The sequence below is a fragment of the Schistocerca gregaria genome, chromosome 3, assembly GCF_023897955.1.
Source record: "Schistocerca gregaria isolate iqSchGreg1 chromosome 3, iqSchGreg1.2, whole genome shotgun sequence".
Taxonomy (NCBI): domain Eukaryota; kingdom Metazoa; phylum Arthropoda; class Insecta; order Orthoptera; family Acrididae; genus Schistocerca; species Schistocerca gregaria.
Window position 1 is genome coordinate 536,846,239 of NC_064922.1, and position 23,476 is coordinate 536,869,714.

At 40.7% G+C, this 23,476-nt stretch overlaps 1 protein-coding gene across 22 annotated transcripts in view; it reads left to right on the plus strand.

Moving 5' to 3' along the window:
• LOC126356300 (mpv17-like protein 2) overlaps positions 1-23,476 on the plus strand; it is a 35,723-nt gene that overhangs the window by 6,329 nt on the left and 5,918 nt on the right. For 6 of the 22 annotated variants that reach the window (XM_050007226.1, XM_050007230.1, XM_050007236.1 and 3 more), the window contains 2 exons: positions 9,863-10,012; positions 22,919-23,045. The exons of 3 other annotated variants lie outside the window; for them this stretch is intronic. The gene's annotated coding sequence lies outside the window, so the exon portion shown is untranslated. 13 more of the 22 variants (XM_050007227.1, XM_050007229.1, XM_050007240.1 and 10 more) reach the window with 9 other exon arrangements.

The following is a 23,476-nucleotide window of genomic DNA, read 5'->3' on the forward strand; positions in this document are numbered from 1 at the left end:
AACGAAACAGCCACTGTTGTGTATGAGAATTTTGTTTAAAATTGTATGTAAAGAGTAGGGAACATGTATAGGGGAAACAATTTGTTCAAAGGTTTAAATGCCCCGATATCATAGTTAAAATTGAGTATGATAAAGAAAACTACATTTTCATAACATAGTGTTTTATTTTTATTTCTGTTGTTTTATTTTGTCCCTTAGCTTTTGGTTTTAACAGAAAACCTATACAGTGTTATTTTAAAAAATATATATAGTCTATGTCCATCTGAATGTTTGTTAGAATATTGTGCAAAAATTAAAAGGAAATTAATCCAGAACTTTTAACTTTTTGCCAAAAATGTGCGCCTGTGCATCAAGTATATAGTATACATTTAAAAATATATAGTCAGTTGCTGTGCAGATAAAAATTTGAAGTAAATCAGTGAAGAATTTTCTGAAATTTTTTGCTAGGTGTGGACATATGCCCTATTCCAAATGGCTTCTGAGATAGAACACTTTTAATGTACATTTCTATAATTTTCTGTATTATTCATTGTCATTGCTTACAATGTACCATAGTAATATAGAGGAAGTTGAGACGAGCATTTTGAAACAGGACGCTTGTTGTCTAACAAGTCAGAAAACTGCCTCAAATTGGCCTACAAAAAGTACCTAAGCTACAGAGTACACGCCTCCCGCAAGATTTTCAATATTCCTGCGATCTCTCTGCGCAAACTATTAGTCCTAGTCAAAAAATAAGTAGGACCTTTTTTGGAGAAAATTTAATTCAGTTTAATTGTGTACTAAGACACGCTTTCATTCAAAAGTGCGGTTTTCAAGTTATTAAAGAAAAACACACACAAGTGATATTAAACGTGCTCTATCTCGGAAACCGTTCCCAATAGGGTATATGTCCATATGAAGTTTTTTGTTCAGAATCACTAATGCTATTGTCTCGAAGCACGTACCTTTCTACATCTACATCCATACCCATACTCCGCAAGCCACCTGACGGTGTGTGACGGAGGGTACCCTGAGTACCTCTATCAGTTCTCCCTTCTATTCCAGTCTGGTATTGTTTGTGGGAAGAAGGATTGTCGGTATGCTTCTGTGTGGGCTCTAATCTCTGATTTTATCCTTATGGTCTCTTCGCAAGATATATGTAGGAGGGAGCAATATATTGCTTGACTCTTCGGTGAAGGTATGTTCTCGAAACTTTAACAAAAGCCCGTATCGAGCTACTGAGCGTCTCTCCTGCAGAGTCTTTCACTGGAGTTTATCATCTCCACAACGCTTCCGCGATTACTAAATGATCATGTAATGAAGTGTGCTACTCTCCATTGGATCTTCTCTCTCTCTTCTATCAACCCTATCTGGTACGGATCCCACACTGCTGAGCAGTATTCAAGCAGTGGGCGAACAAGAGTACTGTAACCTACTTCCTTCGTTTTTGGAATGCATTTCCTTAGGATTCTTCCGATGAATCTGTCTGGCATCTGCTTTATCGACAATTAATGTTATATGGTCATTCCATTTTAAATCGCTCGTAATGCGTACTCCCAGATAATTTATGGAATTAACTGCTTCTAGTTGCTGACCTGTAATTTGGAGCTAAATGATTTGGGATCTATCTTTCTAAGTATTCGCAGCACTTTACACTTGTCTAGATTGAGATTCAATTGCCATTCCCTGTACCATGCGTCAATTCGCTGCAGATCCTCCTGCATTTCAGTACAATTTGCCATTGTTACAACCTCTCGATACACCACAGCATCATCTGCAAAAAGCCTCAGTGAACTTCCAATGTCATCCACAAGGTCATTTATGTATATTGTGAATAGCAACGGTCCTATGACACTCCCCTGCGGCACACCTGAAATCACTCTTACTTCGGAAGACTTCTCTCCATTGAGAATGACATGCTGCGTTCTGTTATCTAGGAACTCCTCAATCCAATCACACAATTGATCTGATAGTCCGTATGCTCTTACTTTGTTCATTAAACGACTGTGGGGAACTGTGTCAAACGCCTTGTGGAAGTCAAGAAACACGGCATCTACCTGTGATCCCATGCCTATGGCCCTCTGTCTCGTGGACGAATAGCACGAGCTGGGTTTCACACAACCATCTTTTACGAAACCCATGCTGATTCCTACAGAGTAGATTTCTAGTCTCCAGAAAAGTCATTATACTCAAACATAATACAACTGATCAATGTTAGAGATATAGGTCTATAGTTTTTCACATCTGTTCGCAACCCCTTCTTGAAAATGGGGATGACCTGTGCCCTTTTCCCATCCTTTGGAACGCTACGCTCTTCTAGAGACCTATGGTACACCGCTGCAAGAAGGGGGGCAAGTTCCTTCGCGTACTCTGTGTAAAATCGAACTGGTATCCCATCAGGTCCAGGGGCCTTTCCTCTTTTGAACGATTTTAATTGTTTCTCTATCCCTCTCTCATCTGTTTCGATATCTACCATTTTGTCATCTGTGCGAAAATCTAGAGAAGGAACTACAGTGCAGTCTTCCTATGTGAAACAAGTTTGGAAAAAGACTTGCACTGTGTGTGTGCGTGCACGCATCACACACACACACACACACACACACACACACACACACACACACACACACACACACACCTACTATAATATTAAAAGAATTTGTAGCCTATGTCTATCTGCACATTATAAGAATAAAAATGATCAGTTGTGGACAATATAATGTAAATGAATAGATAATAAAGTACTCACCCTGCAGGGAAACACACACAAAAGGGTTTAATTTTTACACACATTCGAAGCCTTCTTCTGGCAGAAGAGTTGAAGGGAAAGAGGGCAAAGGAAATGGACTGCAGGTGAGTCTTTCATTATCATCCCATCCGGTAAGTCTCCCCTGACCCAGGGTTCTGGATGACTTGTCTAAGCTGTACCCGAGGCCAACGAGAAAGACAGGCCACGCCGCGTATGTCACACAGAGGATGTCACGTGACCGGCAGCATCCTGTCATCTTGTCACCTCAGAGCAGATAGCACCTCTGTCTAAAATAGGTCCACGAAAGTTTTATATGAATTAAAGTTATGCTGGGTGCACATATACGGGATTTCTGAATACTGGTAAACTTTGATGCAAGATATACTTAGAAACCTAGCAATCAAGAACACAGATGTAGGCATACGTATTTAATAGCTGAAAAACAGTAGGTCTGGCATGACAAATAAAACATATGCATCCCAATTGAGAGTTTATGCAATTTGTTTGCTTACTAACCAAGCACAGTTTACGTCTAGTTGTGTGTGGTTTTAGACATTTTTTGCTTGTAGGTCATTTTTGTTTCCAGTAACCGGTAAAATAATTACACCACACAATAATTGCTTGAACGAAAGGAAAGAATGTGTTCAGAATTTTTTCTAAAATGCAGTTACAGACAAACTAATTTTTGACAAGCTCTCACATATTCCATTCATAACATTATTTGTAAGTGTGTGAACATTTCTAACAGATAGCGAAATATTCAAATCTCGGTGATCGAAACAAGTTAAAAGATAGATGTGTCGTACGCATTTCCGTTCTAGATTACATTCATCCAAGGCGCAGAGAAATATAGGTACACCGCCTTTGCTTTCAGTAGGTGTTCTTTTTTTTTTTTTTTTTTCCTCACACGAAAGAAAATGTCAGCAGCCGATATTTTTCCTCTTATATTTCGCCGATTTTTCTCAAAGGTGTTTCATTTTTAATGAGTGAAAATTTAATTACAGAAGATGCTCATCTCTAAAGAATGATTTCGATGAAGTTGTGCATCACGCCACAGTTTTGACAAGACTTGTAGGGCGATCACCTGAACGTAATCGATGTACCTTATTTCCTGTTTTGCACAAATGCCACGTTGTTTCTAAGAGGCATAATAAAAGTGCTTCTATTAAATACTTTTAAGACAGGAATTATTAAGTTCTTGGATATGAACAAACCTAATGTATCGAATTGCCAGAAGAAAATTTTCACCTCTATTTTTCTTGCATATTTTATTCATTGCAATTAGAAAAAGGCACCTGATAATGAGGAAGAGGTTTCCTCGAAACAGGTCGTGCAAAATAAAGTAACTTTTAACATATTTATGCAGTTGTTTAGCAGTCAGTTCTACCAAAAACAAAAATCTCATCTGTAGTTTGACAAGAATTTGTCACTTACCTGTCTATTGAGGAAGTCAGTGTTGATGCAGATATTATGTTTATGGAATAAGGGCTATTAGTTTTTTGGAAGAACTGCTACATCATTTCAGTGTTCTCCACAATGGAAAAATTTCTTCTTGGAGTACTGACTGTAGTAATTTTTAATAGACATTCACAAGGCTACAAAGTCAAAAAAAGTACATTCTGTCAATATATATATTGGTCTGTGTCTGAAGATGACACTACAAAATGCATAAACTAAGTTCTGTATTTTTTTCATTTTATGCTCACTGTATATTCTAAGTAGTTCCAATATAAAATTGAACATTTACCATCTTGAATTACCAGTTTACTGGCCCCGTAACTGTCAAGCGGCACCTACATTTACAAATAGAAGGAAGTGGATAAAAGGAAATGAATTTCCAAACTGAAAGGACAATTTCAATTTATAAGGGGCCCTGTATCCAGGACAGTAGTATTTAAAACTTTTTTTTTGAATGTACCCACATGTCTTTGTTGGCTTACATCTGCAACACGTGAGACGAACTATCATCAAACAGTGTACTACAGGTAGTTTCCACAAATCAGCAACAAGCACTACTCGATAAACATTAATAGTTCTTTAGCTTTATGCTTTCTGTACAACACAAATTTATACCAAGGTCTCTCTGTCCTAATACCCCCCCCCCCCCCCCAGGTATCAAGACAATAATGAACAGGAACAAACATTTCACATACATAATTTATTTTAACAAATTTGTAATGCTTTTTTAAAAAACACACATTTTCATTACTCAAAGTTGATATTAATTGAGGTAAGATAATAGGATGGTAGATTAGTTCATAAACATTAGGCAGGTAAATTTGTGGCATCTTTTAAACTCACTACAGTAGTGTGATAAATTTGTAAAAATAATTTTACATCTTACTGTGAGCTTTCAACTTTCCAATAAAAGTGACTATATGCCCCTTTGAAGGTTTTAATGAAACAAGATGTTCCAACTTATTGGTGCTAGACATTTCATGGCAATACGATACTGCCTTAGGTCAATTTATTATTCATTTAATGATACTATTCTCAAAAATTTAGAGCCAGTTTACACTTCTAATAAATTCTTTACAGGCATTTAGAAAATATGACAGAATTAGCCAAATGATCAAATGTAAGTACGACAAAAGAAAAATAAAACATACTTCACAGAGGAAATAAACAAATTCCTGACAAACCATGGTGTTGCCATGGCATTATCTGTATGTTACTGAAAACATCCTCAACAACATCAGAAGCTGCAGCATCACCATCAGCAGCAGTAACAACATCAACAGCACTTTTGAAGGATGAGAAGTCAATAGAAGCAACATTCTGTAGTACTGTGTGGAAAATGCAAAATTATGCCTGCTCTTCATCCAAAGGAGTTTTTAGTCAAGGACAAAAAGAGAGAAACCTTCAAGGTAAGGTTTCTTAATCCTCCACCAAAATATTCTGTCCATGAGAAATAGTCCAGCAACTACAAGTGGAACTACAGACAAATCACTCGTTTGCATCACAGAAGATTGATGTAGCACACCTTAAATAAGTCTCAATGGTTTAAACTCTTATAATCTAGCATTTCAGTATAGCAGAACCTTTATGCAGGATGGTGGGTCATGCATGCATGCATGTATGTTAAGGAAGGCATTATGCATGAAGTCAAAAATGACATTATTTCATTAAGTGGAGAAAAACATATAGAAATATCAGCCATAAACATATGGGACACAAATATGTTCCAAAGCCTAACCATATTATATATACATCATTTTACTGGCAGTGATATGGAAAATTTCATCACAAAAATGAATCTTCTGGGAGGTAAATGGGCAGATTATAGAAACACTTGCAACTACAACAAAGGGTTATACATAATATATTAAACAGTAACTAGATAGCTCACTGGAGAGTGCTGTTTAAAAACTTGGGTATCCTGACCGTTCCATGTGAATACAATTTTCACAGTGAGATACATAAAGAAAAATATTGACCAGTACCCAACCAACAGTTGCTTTCACAAACATGAAACCACATCTGGTCATTATTTACACCTCCACAGGAAACACAAAGTAAAAATCAAAAATAGTGTGCTACATAATGAAATAAAATTGTACAATAAGGACAGTGAGATATCTGTGAAACTTGACAACATGAGAAAGTACAAAAAAAGAAATGGTATCTGTGTAGAGGGCTTCAAACTTGTGTGTCAGTCCTAAGCTTCTTCACTTTCCTTGAATCTACTTTGGCCTTACTTGCCTTATCATTGTGCATTTTCTCAAAATTGGTAATGGGTATCCTGTTGGCACAGAGAGATACATATTCCAGTTTGCTTAACAATGTGTTGTGAAGCACGCGCACACACACACACATTCAGCATTATCCACTGCTTTCACAACTTTTGACATGCATATCTTCTGAGAAATGGAAAGCTGTTTACCACATGACATAAATTGCTGAAGAAAGTCATTCACAGACAGACTGTATGCCACACTATTCCAACTGTGATCACTACTGTCTCTGTAGGCAAAGTCAGTTTACCCCGGTCTAGTTCCTTCACAAAGTTGTAAGAAGAATCTACCTCAACTTCTTTGTTCAGCTGCTTCCATTCAGTACATTTGTCACACTTAGATTTCTGAAGGGCTTTCCTAGCTGCATAACCTCCTATGTATGTCAAAATAGGTAACATGTTAGGTGGAACATCATTTTGAGCTGCAAACAGTACATTTTTTAATCTTAATTTTCTTTCATTTTCTGGGACTTGGATGTAACTAATGTAGTAATTTGCCCCACTCAACTGTCGGTAGCATTTCTCAAATAAGTATGGAATTATCTGCAGAAAAGATTCAGTTGTTAATATTAAAGACTGGAATGTTTGTGATGTTAAAGCATTACTTATTGGTACAGATACTCTCCAAACTTTTAGCCAATGACACAGATTATTTAGAAATGTCACCTGATTGTCTGTTGTCTTCCTGATGGCTTCTCTGTAAGGATCACTGAATCTTTGTCCTTCAAATACACTTCTAACATTCACAATCTTCCACCAGTTCACAATCACCTGAAGGAAAGTTGCTGTCTGATTTATGTGCTCAGTAACATTAGGCATATCCTTTGTTGCATGTTTCAAAGCTACTATGTTATTATTATTATTATTATTATTGAATATTTTCAAAGCTAATTTCACATTTTGTTTTTTGAATGAATGATGGATACAGTACTCTAGCTGATAGTGTGTGGCCATATTTGACTAAAGAGTTTCTTTCTTTCTCATATACCAGCTCCAAATGCTTATACTGTGCTGTCAATATTATTGAATGATCAGTCATGTCAGGAAACTGTAACACTTCATTAACATTTCTTTTTGTCTGCCAATTGTTCCTGATACATTTCAGAATGTGTACAGTGTCAAACATCATAGAGTTTCCTGGAAGGATCTAGAGGGTGTTCAATACTGGGTTGGAGAATTCTACTGGGGGTGAACAGTTTATATGCCTTCCTGTTTACACTGTTGTTCTCTGCTATCAGACTAACAACTTTGAAGCCCACTCTTTCAACCATGCACAGAACATTACTGATCAAAGATTTCAGCTCTTCACTTGTCATATTAGCTACTGGTATAATTGCTACATCAACATATTTAGACAAAAGAGAAGACACAATAAAAACCTGTGCTGTTTTGGCACACGTCTCAGGATGAAAAAAGCTACTCCCATGTATTGAGCCAGATTTAAATGAAAGTTGTGGTTGCACATAAATCTCATCTAACAACAGAGACACTACAAACTCATGTTTTTCTAAATATTTCACCCTGTTTTCTAAATAAGGACTCATTTGAACTGATGAAGTGACCAGCTGGTAATTACAAATTAGTTTCTGCAGGGTTCATGGGTGGGGTAAAAACATTAAATCACATTTCCTCAAGGCATTGTATGCACTGACAGAATGTACATACAAGCAGCATGCCACTATCATGGTGTTGTTGCCATAGTGTCTGTTTTTTGAGATTTGTGATACATGGAGTTGCTCTACAATAAATTTCAGTTGTGGATTTTCATGATAATTTGGGATAGTCTGCAAGCAATTGACAGCACAGTTTAATTTATCTGTAACACTAGGCAAAATTTCCTCTTTCTCAACCATTGACATTACATTTTCTAAAACGATTATGGAAGTTAATTTCTTCACAGCATTGATGGATGCATTAATTGCAAAATGAATTCCTTCACTAATATTTACTCTAAAGCTCAAATCACTATTAACAGTTATGAATGCAATAACACAAGGTATTCCCCTGTCTAGTCCCAAAAGACAGATATGCAATTTTCCATCATCTCTAATCACAGACCACTTGTTGCTGCAAATTTTCTGGCCTTCTAGAAATAAAGAAATATTGAGACACGAAAGTGAATTTTGTTGGAGGTGTTTGTTGTTTGACTCAATACTGTCTTGAATAGCTTTTTTAAGATTGTCTTCCACATCAGCAAGACGTCTCACTTTTGTAGTTGATTTAGAACAGTTTGAGGGAGTGTTGGGAAAAATAGTTTGCACAGCATTTTCGGTGAGTTTTGGGATTATTCTGGGAAATTCTTTTTGTCCTCTGTCCGTAATTATGTCCACTCGAATTACACTTGATTCATCGAAGTGTTTTGCACAAATATTTGGCCGTTTTAATTTGGTTAAGTCTGTTGGGATATTTCGAAGCCACAGTGCATGTCGACTCTCATCAGATGGCAAAGAAAATGTAGTCGTTCTCTCTGTTTCGGAATCATAATTCGACCGACAGCCAAACACACTACATCGACATGGCATTTCAAGAGTTCTAGATCTAGAAATAAAATGAAACCATATTTCAATACATTACCTCGAAGTTACAGTGAGGTGTAAGATCTCGAAATCACGTCAGGATAAACACACACAGGCGGTTAGAATCTTCTAAAGTAGTAAACGAAGATGCGTTTGAGGTTAACATACCTTGCTTACAATTAACAATGTTTCGCACACAACACCGTAATTATGACAAATTGTGGATGCGTCACCACCACACATACACATATACACGCATATTCTGTTGATGCACTTAGTTAAACTCCACTTTTGTAGTACGAAAAACAACACAGCAAATTGCAATGCTCTTTCACACATGTTGCTTCCACTAGCGAATCAAGACACCGAGTGTGACGTCATGTTCACAGGCCGGGGCCTGTATTTCTCATCGGCCTTGGCTATACACTTTCCCTAAATCTCTACAGTCCTTTTCCTTCAAACACCTTCCTTCCTTCCTTCCTTCCTTCCTCCACAACTCTCCTGCCAGGAGGAGGAGCCACTGGCTCCGAAAACTTTTAAAGTTAAATGTTTTTGTTTGTCTGTTCCCCTGCTGCTGCATGGTGAGTAGATTTTTTTTTGTCTGAACATTATTAGATTAATGTGTGAAAATCGGAAATAACTCGGTCTAGAACTTTTAGAGATTTTTTGGCAACAACTTTAAACTACGACTTGTCTTTACATAGTAGTACAGATTAAAAATACTAGCAGATACTCACCTTGCCATGTTATCCCAACAGGCAGACCACAAGATATCAATCACTGCACCTTGATGGCAAAATCCTGTTATTGCCTGAGAAATGAATCAAAAAATCAGAAACTTAGTCAAATTTAAGGATAAAGGAAAACTTGAATCATTATGTTTCATAGATCACAAAGAAAGATAAATGGGTTCATCAAACCTGTGGAACTGGAAGCCAGCATATGGAAGACCACTTAACATTGGCATCAGAATGTTAAGGACTTCCTTGTAGAGACAAACAAGAGTTATAACCTCCACAAGAAGGATGGTCTCAGTGGGTGAGTAGACTGAAAGTCGTGTGTCTACTTTTCTCAGTGATGTATGCCATTACTGCCTCTGTGTCCTCTTCACCTCTCATCGAATGAGCTAGTGCAGGGGTAAGACACTGGGCACGTATTTGCGAGGGCAGCAGTGCAAATTCTCATCATGTCAGCCAGATATAGGTCTTTCCATAACTGTTTAATCTGAATGCCAGAAAAATTACTTGGGCAGGGCATAGTCAATTTCCTTCCTTCCTTCCTTCCTTAGCTTACTTACACCATTTGAAGCTTGAGCTCCACCTCAAATGACCTGAACATTGATGGAACATTAAACCATAATTTACATTTCTTTTGTTATTCCCCTCTCACCTCCCTTTGGACAAAGATGTTGCGGTTCCGCCTGCTTTATTTATTTCATTTGTTGTCCTCCGTGTTGACGTGCTGCGTTGCTACACTGGCTGAAAAATGGGGGTTTGTAATTTGGACACTGACTACTGTAAATAATATAGCTGATAGATGGACAGTCGCGTTTCAGTGTGTTTTACTTTCACAATCCCCACCCCCATATACACATTTATATGGCCAGTGCACTGTTGTGTAACTTCCCATAAGCCTCATTAATAATTAGCTGGCAAACATCCACATACTGCTACAATAATTTCCTGTTGAACATCTAAAAGCAATAAAAGCTAACCACAAAGTTCACAGTTCTTGAAGAATAATCAGGTACATATGGAGCAGACACTGTCATTTTTTTTACACGTGGCCTAATTGTTTAACATTTATTCCACAGTTAAGTTGAAGCATTTTTGTTCTAACCAACACAGGTTTCACGTCTGAAACTCTGCCGTGGACTGATTGTCTTGTGACCAAAAACCGGGCCCTTATATATCCTCACAATAATAGGTACATAACTTCAGATTGTTTGAAGTTAAATTTACAGAAATTACAATTAAAACTTAACTCATTAAATTAACTGAATACATTGAAAAATTGGTTCTTTTTAACAGGTGCTTCTGCTATGAGGGTTAAGCCAAATTATTTGTTTAAATCATTAAATTAACATAATATAGTTATATAAACAATACTTTCAACAAAACTGTTAATCAATTCAGGAGTAATTAAGGTCTGGCTTTGCTAACATGTTTTCCAATAGAGCCAAATAAATACTTCAAGAATACTCTTAGTTGTTCTTCCAAATGTTTATAACTAGTACAGAATTTATATTTGTGTGTATTTCAAAAATAGAATTTAAGGTACGAAACAATTACTGATTTCGCACTATAACAAAAGATATTAACTAGGAGTAGCTGAAATAAATTAGAAAATCAATTACATACATAAAACTAAGCACAAAATTAGATCTGGTGTTATGTTCTTTAAAAATGATGGGCAACCTTTCTCTTTTATGAAAATGCAGATTAAATTCATGTATGTTAATGGTAAATTGTTTAAAGCAAAAAATACAATTTAAGGATGCAGATGGCAAAACAGGAGGGGAATTAAAATTATTCCTACTTGCTTCCTCAGAATGTGACTTCATAAGCTCTCTCGGTGAAATAAATTGCGGTACTCTTCTCGGATTTCCAGACGAAGCTGAAGTTCCAGTTGCAAACTGAGAATGGTATCTCTGGATGAGAACATTTTGCCAGTGTCACACAGCTCATCTTAACAGTACTACTTAGGTAAATCAACTTACACAAGACAGCGGGGTGCTGTCAGCACTTTCCCCTTGATCCAATCTGTTGTTATCCTTTTATTAGCAAAACTGTTTATTTGGTATGTGGTGTGTGTCATAAACCCACAGCTGCATTGCTATGGAGTCATCCTATGATAGGTCGGTTATCCATTAGTTCAAACACACTGAATAATGAAAAGTGGTCAGCACTTTGTACATCAATGATGTTAACTAATTAGACCCGACCTATCAGAAAACAGCCAGACTGGAAACTTGGCAGTCTGTTATAGGTTAGTTATTTTCGTGTTCAGTTTTAGATATTTGTTTAAAATATATATATATATATCATGTAAGGAGGAGTGTATCATGCCCACTACCGAGCTAGTATGTGCATATCACTTTGTCAGTCATGTTGGAAAGGAACCTGTTCCTGCTGGAGTGACGCTGCAATAAAGTTAATGAGCTACAAGTCCATATATCATTTGAATGATTATTTTTATCAAATTAAATGAGCCAGTTTACAGGATTTGTGTACATGATTTTTAGGTAATGAACACACGTTTCTTTAGTCCTGCTCATATAACTGCACAAAAACAATTTTTTTTCCTTCAGGCTACCAGCTTTTAACAGAAATTCCTCCATGGAATAAGAGTTGTCCAGAAGAAATGGCTTTGGGTTAGATTTAAAACATGTTTTGCTTCCTGTTGGACACTAATACTGTTGTTGCTGTGTATTGAACTCCTTTCTGAGCTGCTGAAAGCTTTAATAATGAAAGCTTTAATAATGAAAGCTTTAATAATGAAAGCTTTAATAATGAAAGCTTTAATAATGAAAGCTTTAATAATGAAAGCTTTAATAATGAAAGCTTTTAGTGTTGTAGGTAAGGACATCATTATTCTTTGAAGAGTGTGATGGATTCTCTGAAGAATTTCATTAGCAGGTAAGTGTGTACCATGATGGTGTAATTACAATGCCTAACCTCTTGAAGAGGTACTTATGTGATGATCATGGTGAACACATATTATTCTTACCGGTAGCTTACGTGTGGTTCATACTTTTTTTTTTTTCTGAAGTGGCGAGTTATCCAAGAGAATTATTCTGGAAGACATTGCCGAGGGGAAATATGCAAAATGTCAGGCAGTTGAAACTTTGTTTTCAAGACTAGCAGTTATATGAAGAGCAAAAGTAGCTGAACTTCATTGTTTGAAAAGTTTGGCAAGATTCTTCTTCCATTTCAAATTTTCATCAATATGCCGCCCCCGGTAGCTGAGTGGTCAGTGTGACAGAATGTCAATCCTAAGGGCCAGGTTTGATTCCCTGCTGGGTCAGAGATGTTCTCCGCTCACGGACTGGGTTTTATGTTCTAATCATTATTATTTCATCCCCATCAATACGCAAGTCACTGAAGTGCGGACAAATTGAAAAACAGCACCTGGCGAAGGATCTACCTGACGGGAGGCCGTAGTCACACCTTTTTTTTTTTATCAATATGCATACCCAAAAATTTCTAGCATTCAACCCTACTTACTGACTCCTGTTCATAGGCTACCTCAGGTGTGTTGATATGTTTTTATTTGTTGTACAGAACAGAATTTAGTGTGCTTTCTCAGAGTTTAGGAAGTATCCATTTTCAGAGAAACACCACTTAATAATTATCTAAAGAAAAAAAATCAACAGACTCTTCTGTGGCTTTCTCTATAATGAGATTTATATCACTAAGCTTTTCCCCCACTGCTTTGCCCCTCACTTTCCATCTACACTTCCCCCCCTCCTTTTCCATCTGCCCACACTACCCCCTTTACTTTCCACCTGCCTCATGCATCTCCTGCTCCCCCTCTTTTTCTTGTTCTGTCAATTGTTTCCTCTGCGTATGTCTATCCCCAGCCATGCTCGTGGACTTGTGTAGCCCCTGCAATGCAGTTCAGGTAAGCAGGTCGATACTATTTCCACAACACATCTGTCAAGCAGGACTGGCTGCACATCAGGGCTCGAAAATCATTTATTTGCCTCTTACGTACAGGCTGTTGTGCAAAGCAGTCTGAAACTATTCCAGCACAACTCGCCTATCGTGCAGGGCAAGCTACATGTTGGGGCCTGGGGAACACTTTCGTGCCTGACATGTAGGCTGCCTTGTAGAGCAGGTTGATTTGGCAAGCTGTTACTGTACCTAAACAAGTTGCCTGTTGTGCAGGACAGCTTATACCCTACCGGCTGGAAGAAACACATTTGCCCATATCCCCACTCCTATGGGATCTAGCAGCTTGTAATTTGCACAGTGCTCATCTTCATAAGGTCTGAAGTTTCTGTGCCAAATTTCAAAGAAATTGATCCAAGGGTTTGGAAGAAGACATACATACATACATACATACATACACTATGCTTTATGTATATCTACTTGTCTTTTCCGCGTGGCTTCTTCCACGTGTGTGTTCAACACATATGAGGTTCATTCAAATGAAACCTGGTCAGTGTATCTAGCTTTGCCTTACACACATGGTGGCACCAAGTAACTGCATGTGCACCGTTTGATGCTGCATAGCACCAGTGTGATTTCATGCCGATTGTGCTTGGATCATGTTTGTGATTTTGGACACTCACTTTATTCCCTTCTGCCATTCTACAACTTTTCATTCTTAATATATGGTTTCCTTGTTGAGTTTGACTTTGTACTTCTCCAAATTTTGCTGAAGTGTGGATGCTGAAGGGGAGGTCACCCAGTGCAGTGTATATTCTGATTTTGTGCTTTTCCCTCCTCGCTTTCTTCCTTTCTTGCAAGGTGACTATGCACAAAACCTAGCAGGGTTGCCATTCCATCGTGGAGGGGGTCGTCAAGTACCAGAATGGTGGTAGCTCTGACCACACAGGTTTCGCACTGTTGGTGCCTGAGCTGGAAACTCCCCACTCAAACCAAGGTGTATGTGCCAGTCATGGTTGGGGCAGGGGACTGTTTACTGGCCAGGTTACTGTTGCTATAGATGAGTGGAGCCCATAGACAGGTCCCCTGTTTGAAGTGGGTGGTACCATGGCGGAAAATTCATACATGAAGCGAATTTAACTTCCTTCCTCTGGTGGCCACAAGGCCCCAGCATTCTCTTCAGAGGGGTATATTATTAGAATAAAGAGGGATATGATCCCACAATGTTTCTTTCCTTGTTTACATTGTGAGAAGAGGGACAAACCAGATCTGTGGGAGTGAAATTCTTCACCAAATACTTAGTATATATTTGGACTGATGGGGATACTTTTACTGCAAAGAAACCATTGTTTTTTGTCGAAAGCTTAGAAAACAAATTTGGGGAAGTTGAGTCTCTGGGAAAATGTGAAATGGTTCATTATTAATTAAAGCTTCCTCTGCTGTCCAATCTACAGCTCGTCAGGCATGTGATTGTCTAGGTGACTTACCTGTGAACAATACCCCACACAAAACTTTGGTTATGGCTTAAGGAATCATCTTCCACAAAGATCTTATTCTCCAGACACGTGAGGAGCTCTGGATCAATCTCCAGTGGCAAGGCAGACATTTTATCGGGCATGTACAAATAAGGCACAAGGGTAATTGTACAAATACAGGTGTTTTTATCTTAGCCATTGGATTCTGAGAGGACATTTGTGGATGTGGTTCATCCCAGTGGTGACAGGCAATGATCCTGTGATGTGACTTGTCCTCCAGGCCCCTTCACACACAACCTGGCCACCAGTCAAGTGGTTATTCAGTGGAATTGTAGTGGGTACTACTGTTACCTGCCAGAGCTACATCTTATATCCTCCTCTTCTATGATTTGCATTGCTCTTAAAGAAACACACTTCACAGATAACTGTTCTCCAATAATCCGTGGTTGTCTTGCTTTTTGTCAGAACTGTGCTGGTTCCAAGAGGATGTATGGTGGGATTTGTATTTTGGTTCATACAGATGTTAGTGCATGGATTCCCCTTGATACCTCATTGGAAGCCATAGCATTGTGGGCGCAAATGACCTCAGTAATTATCATTTGTAATATTTATCCTTCTCCCAGCAGGCTTCTTATGTTGTATTGACCAGATTGGGAACCATATGGAGCCCACCATTCAGAACTTTTCAGCTATCAAACTAACAACCTCTTTCCCAAATCTTATGGCTTCACTAGATTGGTCACTACATGACGACTTTTATGACAGTGACTGCTTTCCGGTGACTGTCCTGTTTCCTTGCCATCACCAGACTGACTACCACATTGGACACTTCAGAGCCAATTGGTTTTGGTATGCCTCTGCTGTTACGTTTGCTGCCTCTCTTTCAGTTTGTATTGGTGAGGAGGTTGTACAAGGCAACTCAGACGATATCATCCACACCACTGGAACTGCTACTCCCCTTTCAACAGGTCCTCCCATCATCAGCCAATGCCGTTGTGCACCAAAGACTTTGCAGTTTAGCTGTTTAAATTGCCGAAAAGCCCCGTAATGGTTCAATCATCGTCCTTTAGTCCTGCCTTATCACTTTTAAATGACTTCGCATTAAGGTTCACTATCTAATCAAGCACAGTCGGAAGGAATGCTGTCAACCCTATACCCCCTCCCTGGCCCAAGCTCCATGGTCTTTGGTTTATGTGCCAATCTATCAGTTCAAGCAGAATACCTTGTGACCAACTTTGCAACAGCATTGCCATCCATTTCCTATCCAGCTACCTTTCTATTGCAGAAGCAACAAGTTGAAGACATCCCTTTATGTTTCACTCCCCTCCAAGCTCAATCCCATAATGGACCCTTCACTGACTGGGAACTACTTCAGGCTCTTGTCTCATCCTCCTTGGATGGTGCCCAGGCCACAGATTAAGACTGATCTGTTCCAAGGGTCTAGTCTCTGTGTCCCCCCAAGATCCTTCAGTGTCTTGTTACGTCCAGTTTTTCGAAAGTTCAAGGGTACTACATCTTTTACACTGATGGGTGTAAGACTGCGAATTAGATGGGATATGCTTTTACATCCCCTGCTGGTATGGAACACCATTTGTTGACGGGAATGTGTAGTGTGTTTACTGTAGTGCTGACAGCTGTTAGCAAAGCTCTCCATTTTGTTAAACATGCATCCCTTGACTGTGTGTTAATATGCATCTGACTCAGTGAGCAGTCTTTAAGCTGTTGACTGACAGTATTCTTGTCACCCTTTGGTATTTGATATTCGTGAGCTTCTTGCTGACCTTCGTTGTGCTGCCTGTTCAGTTGTCTTTCTGTGGGTCCCATGTCACGTGGGTATCCCAGGGAGTGGTGTGTACTGACTCCGACACGATTGCGGACCGGTTAGCAGCGCATTTTGCTCAGTGTTCCGCATCTACGTATTACCCACTGGCCTTCCGCTCCCGGAAAGAGCGGTTGGAGAGTTGGAGGCTTTCCTTTCACACGCGCCACGCGGAGTCGTACAATGCTCCTTTCAGCGACTGGGAATTCCAGAGTGCACTATCTGCTTGCCCTGATACGGCTCCTGGGCCAGACCGCATCCACAGCCAGATGCTGAAACACCTCTCTGTGAATTGCCAGCGACGCCTCCTAGATGTTTTCAACCGCATGTGGGTTGAGGGTGTGTTCCCGTCTCAATGGCGAGAAAGCATCGTCCTCCCCGTGTTGAAACCTGGCAAGAACCCGCTGGAGGTGGACAGCTACCGCCCCATAAGCCTCACCAACGTTCTTTGCAAGTTGCTAGAACGTATGGTGAGCCGGAGGTTGAGTTGGCTCCTCGAGTCTCGAGGCCTTCTGGCTCCGTCTCAGGGTGGGTTCCGTAAAGGCCGCTCTGCCGTCGATAATCTGGTCTCCCTAGAGTCTGCCGTCCGTACAGCCTTTGCACGCCGCCAACATCTGGTTGCTGTCTTCTTCGACATGCGGAAGGCGTACGATACGACTTGGCGATATCACATCCTGGCCACACTTCATGGATGGGGTCTTAGGGGCCCGCTCCCAATTTTTATTCAGAATTTTCTGTCGTCTCGTTTCTTCCGCGTGCAAGTTGCTGCGTCCCATAGTTCCTCCCGGGTCCAGGAGAACGGGGTCCCACAGGGGTCTGTCCTCAGTGTCTCCCTGTTTTTAATTGCGATCAATGGGCTCGCTGAGGCGGTGGGATCGTCCGTCGCAGCTTCGATGTATGCAGACGACTTCTGCCTCTACTACAGCTCCGCTGGCATTGCAGTTGCTGAGCGCCAGCTGCAGGGCGCTATCCGCAAGGCGCAGTCGTGGGCTGTAGCGCACGGCTTCCAGTTTTCGGCCGCTAAGACCTGCGTTATGCATTTCTGCCGGCGTCGCACGGTTCACCCTGAGCCACGCCTTTACCTTGACGGTGAACCTCTTGCTGTGGTAGAGACGCATCGGTTCTTGGGACTGGTATTTGATGCCCGGTTGACTTGGCTGCCTCATATTAGGCAGCTTAAACAAACATGCTGGCGGCATTTAAACGCTCTCCGTTGCCTTAGCCACACCGGATGGGGTGCCGATCGGTCCACCCTTCTCCGGCTGTATCAAGCGCTGATCCAGTCCCGCCTTGATTATGGGTGTGTGGCTTATGGTTCGGCATCGCCATCAGCATTGCAATTGCTGGATCCCATCCATCACTGCGGGATCCGACTCGCCACAGGAGCATTTCGGACAAGCCCTGTTGACAGCTTACTTGTGGAGGCTGGTGTTCCTCCATTGCGGATCCGGCGCGACCGACTTCTGGCCGCTTATGCTGCCCACGTTTGTAGCTTGCCAGGGCATCCCAACTACTGTCTCCTGTTCTCGCACTCGATCGTCCATCTTCCAGACAGGCGGCCCCGGTCAGGGTGTACGATCGCGGTTCGCATCCGGGCTCTACTGTGTGGGATTGAGTTTTTTCCTCTCCCGCCTGTTTTCCGGGCCAATCTCCGTCTGCCCCCTTGGTGTGTGCGCCGACCATGCATTCGGCTGGATTTGGCACAGGGTCCGAAAGACTCGGTCCCTCCTCCGGCCCTCCGCCGCCGCTTTGTTGCTCTCCTTGCCGAGTTTCCCGGATCTGCCGTGACCTATACCGACGGTTCAATGGTCTCTGGTCGCACTGGTTACGCTCTTACTCTAGAGGATCATTGTGAGCAACGGTCGCTGGCACCCGGGAACAGTGTATACACTGCCGAGTTGGTTGCCATCTATCGCGCCCTAGAGTATATCCGCTCCCGCTCAGGTGAGTCCTTTGTCATCTGTAGTGACTCCCTGAGTGGTTTACGAGCTCTTGACCAGTGCTTTCCTCGTTCCCGTGTGGTGATGGCCATCCACGAGTCGCTCCATGCTCTTGCCCGTTGCGGCCGCTCCGTGGTCTTTGTTTGGACCCCAGGTCATGTCGGCATCCCGGGCAATGAGCGGGTTGACACGCTGGCTAAACAGGCAGTGAGTTCACCGGCTCTGGAACTCGGCCTTATGGAGTGTGATCTCCTGTCGCTTTTGCGCCAGAAAGTGCTTGGTGCCTGGGGTGACGAGTGGCGCACCGTGCCCACGCCCAACAAACTTCGGGCGGTGAAGGAGACGACCCGTGTGTGGCGCTCCTCCATGCGGGCCTCTCGGAAGGACTCTGTCGTCCTCTGCCGGCTGCGCGTTGGCCACACGTGGCTGACGCACGGCCATTTGTTGCGCCGGGAGGACCCACCGCTATGTCGCTGCGGGGCAGCTCTGATGGTGGTCCACATTTTGGTGGACTGCCCGCTTTTAACAGGACTCAGGCAGACGTTTGCGCTGCCTGATACCCTCCCTGCCCTTTTATGTGATGACGTTGCTATGGCGGACCTCGTGTTGAGTTTTATTCGGGCAGGGGGTTTTTATCGTATGATTTGAGTGTTTGTCCTTGTATTTCCTGTATTGACTTGGGCCTTTGGCCTGTGGTTTTAAACTGTGGGTTTTAATGTCATTTGGTGGTTGGCTTTTCCTTATTTTCATGGTCGGCCAACCACCTTCACACTCGGTGCGATTTTAGTTCCGTTTGTCTGGTCTTTGTCTGCCTTTCTTGTATTGTGTCGTCCCTTGTCTCAGTTCTCCGTTTTTAACGACTGACAGTTTTTATTTAGTGTGATTTTATCGTGGAACAAGGGACTGATGACCTTAGCAGTCTGGTCCCTTCAATCCCACACCCAACCAACATCATCTCTACATCGGTCATACCAGATTAAACCATAGTTTTATTTTATGTTGTAGCGGATCTGCCTGCTCTGTTTATTTCATTTGTTGTCCTCGGAGTTGACGTAGTGCGTTGCTACACTGGCTGAATAATGGGTTATGAATTCCGACACGGACTCCTGTAAATAGCCAACAGGTGCACAGTTGCGTTTCACAGTACTTTAATTTCACTTTTCACAACCCCCAAATAATACACAGTTATATGGTCACTGCACTATTTTTCAACTTTTGATAAGTCTCATTAATAGTGTGAAGGCAAACCTCCACATACTGCTACACTAGTTTACCATACTGCTACACTAGTTTACTATTGAACATTTATGAGCAATAAAAACCTAACCACAAAGTTCACAGTTCTTGACGAATAGAAAGGTATGTATGGAGCAGACACTGTCATTGTTTTTACACACGGCCTAATTGTTTAACACTTATTCCACAGTTAAGTTGAAGCAGTGTTGTTATCCTCACACAGGCTTCTCATCTGAAACTTGGCCATGGACTGACTGTCTAGTGACCAAAAACCGGCTGTTATATATCATCACAATAATAGGTACTGAAACTACCCATTGTTCAAAGTTAAATTTACAGAAATTACAACTAAAACTTAACTCATTCAATTAACTGAATACGTCGAAAAATTTCTTCCTCTTAACAGTTTCTTCTACTACAAGGATTAGGCCGAATTATTTGTTTAAATCATGAAATTAACAAATATAGTTACACAAACAATACTTACGACAAAATTATTAATTACTTTGGAATTAATTCAGGGCTGGTTTTGCTAACATGTTTTCAAATAGAGCCAAATAGTTACATTAAGATTACTAGTATTTCGTCTTCCAAATGTTTATAATTAGTGCAGAATTTATATTTGTTTGTAAGTCAACAATAACATTTAAGTTACGAAACAATTACTGATTTCACCATATAATGAAACATACTAACTAGGAACAGTTAAAATAAATTTGAAAATCAATTACATACATAAAACTAAGCACAAAATTAGATCTGGTGTTTATATTCTTTAAAACGGAAGGCCAGCCTTTCTCTTTTATGAAAGTACAGCTTATATTCACGTATGCCAATGGTAAATAGTTAAAAGTAACAAAACGAATTGAAGGAGGCAGATGGCGAAACACGAGGGGAATTAAAATTATCCCAGCTTGCTTTGTCACAGTGTAATGAGCCACTCCCACATTGCAGTTGTGGAGCCTTAGAGATGAGAACTCTTATGTTGGCAGAATACCCTCTCCTTTTTGCCCTCGGTGTTAAGGATGAACTTCTAGACTAATTGCCTGTAATACTGAAAAATGATTCAGGGATTGTTGGATTTGTTCTCAGTCCCCCCCCCCCCCCCCCCCCCTCCTCATGAAAGTGATCTTTATTCTCAGTTATAAGATTGCAATCTACTGCCAGAACAGAGGCAGGATGGATGGAGGTGTCTGTTAGGTCTGGCACTTCCCCAACTCATACTCCTTGACCAGACTTATCTTTCATCCTTCTTGTACTCTGTGTAAATTACTTTTAAATTCAGTTTGCCTCCTTCCCTCTGCACACAGTTTTCTATTGTGTGTCACACTGTGTTGAATAGGGGTTGCTATTGACTATAATGAATCAAGGGTGGGACAGCTGTGGGTGCGTCATCTCCAGTCACATGTAGAGCCCCAGGGACACCCACCTGTTACTTCCCTATATTCTTCACATTGCTTTTGCTATTGACAGTACAAAAGATGTCCATTATGTTTGTAGCCTTCTTGCCTTTAGCATTATGAATCTCCTGACTAGGTCAGAAAACATTGTGGGGTAGATGTCTCTGTCTGGATGCACCACTCGTGGGCTAAGGGACTGATGACCTTGTTATTTGTTCCCTTAAACCTGTCCCCCACTCCACCAATCAACCAACCATCCGCCTCTTCCTCCCTCCATTTGCCCCACCACATCCTCCCACCTTTATCTATTACCTCATCTCCACTCTTTGTCTCTTCATCTTCCCCTCTCTTCGTACATTCTCTTCACTCTTCTCTTTGTCCATATCTTCCTAACCATCTCATTTTGCATCTCCCATTACTCTTGGACACCTTCCACCTGCCTCGTGCATCTCCCCCTCCTTCCCTCTCACTATCCATTTCCTCCTCCCCTCCCACTATTGATTCCGTGACCTGTCCAATTCAACCTGTCCCCAGCTGTCCTTATTACCACTTGTAGTCCCTGCGACACAGTTCAGTAAAGCAGGCCAGTACTGCTTCCACAACACACCGTTCATGCAAGGCCCCTGATATACAGGCTGCCCTGTATCCCAAATTTTAGATCTTCATTTTGAAACATTTTAAACATTCATCACAGTTTCACTATAGCCTTCTGCGAAAGGTGTTTGTAGGGTAATGTCATCAGCTATAAATAGTTTTCTGTTCCCTGTATGAGACTTTTACCCAAACTGAATGTACAATATTTTGTAATGAACTGTAGTATAGAACAGAGGTACAAATGCATGTACAGTGTCATCACATTATCTTCTTTGCTTTGTAAATGTCCCCCCAAGTATTTTTGGGGATATAGACAGCAGAGAGAAGAGAGTAGATCGTGTGGATTCCTTTCATCTTGTACAAAAGCAGAAGAGACGTACATTAGTTTGATGTATAGGAGAACCCTGTTATCTAGGAAAACTGATTGTCATAGTAATTAGGCAAGGGGACATTGTTGCAAGTGGTCCCATGTTTTCCTTGGCCACCATCCGCATGTTGGTTGGGTGATTCATAGATCAGTGGGAGTAAGAATGGCAAAATAAACTTCAATATTGAGTATTCTTGCCTGGTCACATTGATGGTACAAACTGATCTACATGTACTTGTATATGGGACATTGCTCTGTAATATATGCCCTTTTACTCTTGCAAGATAACCCACTATTTTATATTGTGTGTGCTGCCTTTTAACAAGGTACATTTTATATTTGGACTTGGTGTTGACTTTGAATATAACTGAGGATCTCAGTCCAGGTGATACAAGTTGAATGCTGTATGTGTGTGTTTTGATTTAGTGTATTATTGAAGTCACATTTCACTATAAAAATGAGTGGTCAGAACTTGAATTACTGAAATTCGTTCTTTTCAGCCAGTTCTCAGTGAGCTGGAAGATTTCAGCACTTACCTTCCAACCAAGGGAAAACTCCTGCAAATGCTGGCTGGATGTAGAAGATAAGACCTCTATCAGTTGATTTGCTGGGATAATACTGCCTCGGGTAAAATAAAATACATGTGTGCACACTCGTGTGTGTGTGTGTGTGTGTGTGTGTGTGTGTGTGTGTGTGTGTGTGTGTGTGTGTGTGTGTGTGTGTGTGTGTGTTTGATCAAAATTATTAAAATTTTAGCTGTTTAAATCACATTGTCAGACAATAAATAGGTCTTCAAGCTTTGTTGGTCAGCACTCATTACACATACATTGTCATATTCATATCTGCATTGCAAACAAGCAGCTCCTCACTGGTAAAGTATTCCACTGTGTCAAATAAGTATTTAATTAATTTAAAATCATCAGAGTACTGGAAGGTCCTTTTTGGAGAAGAAAAAAAAAAGTTCTAGTACACCCTCACAAGTTTGAAAGGGGGGAAAAGGCACATGTGTATATAAAAACATTTACACACTAGTGACAGTTTTATGATGATTATATTGA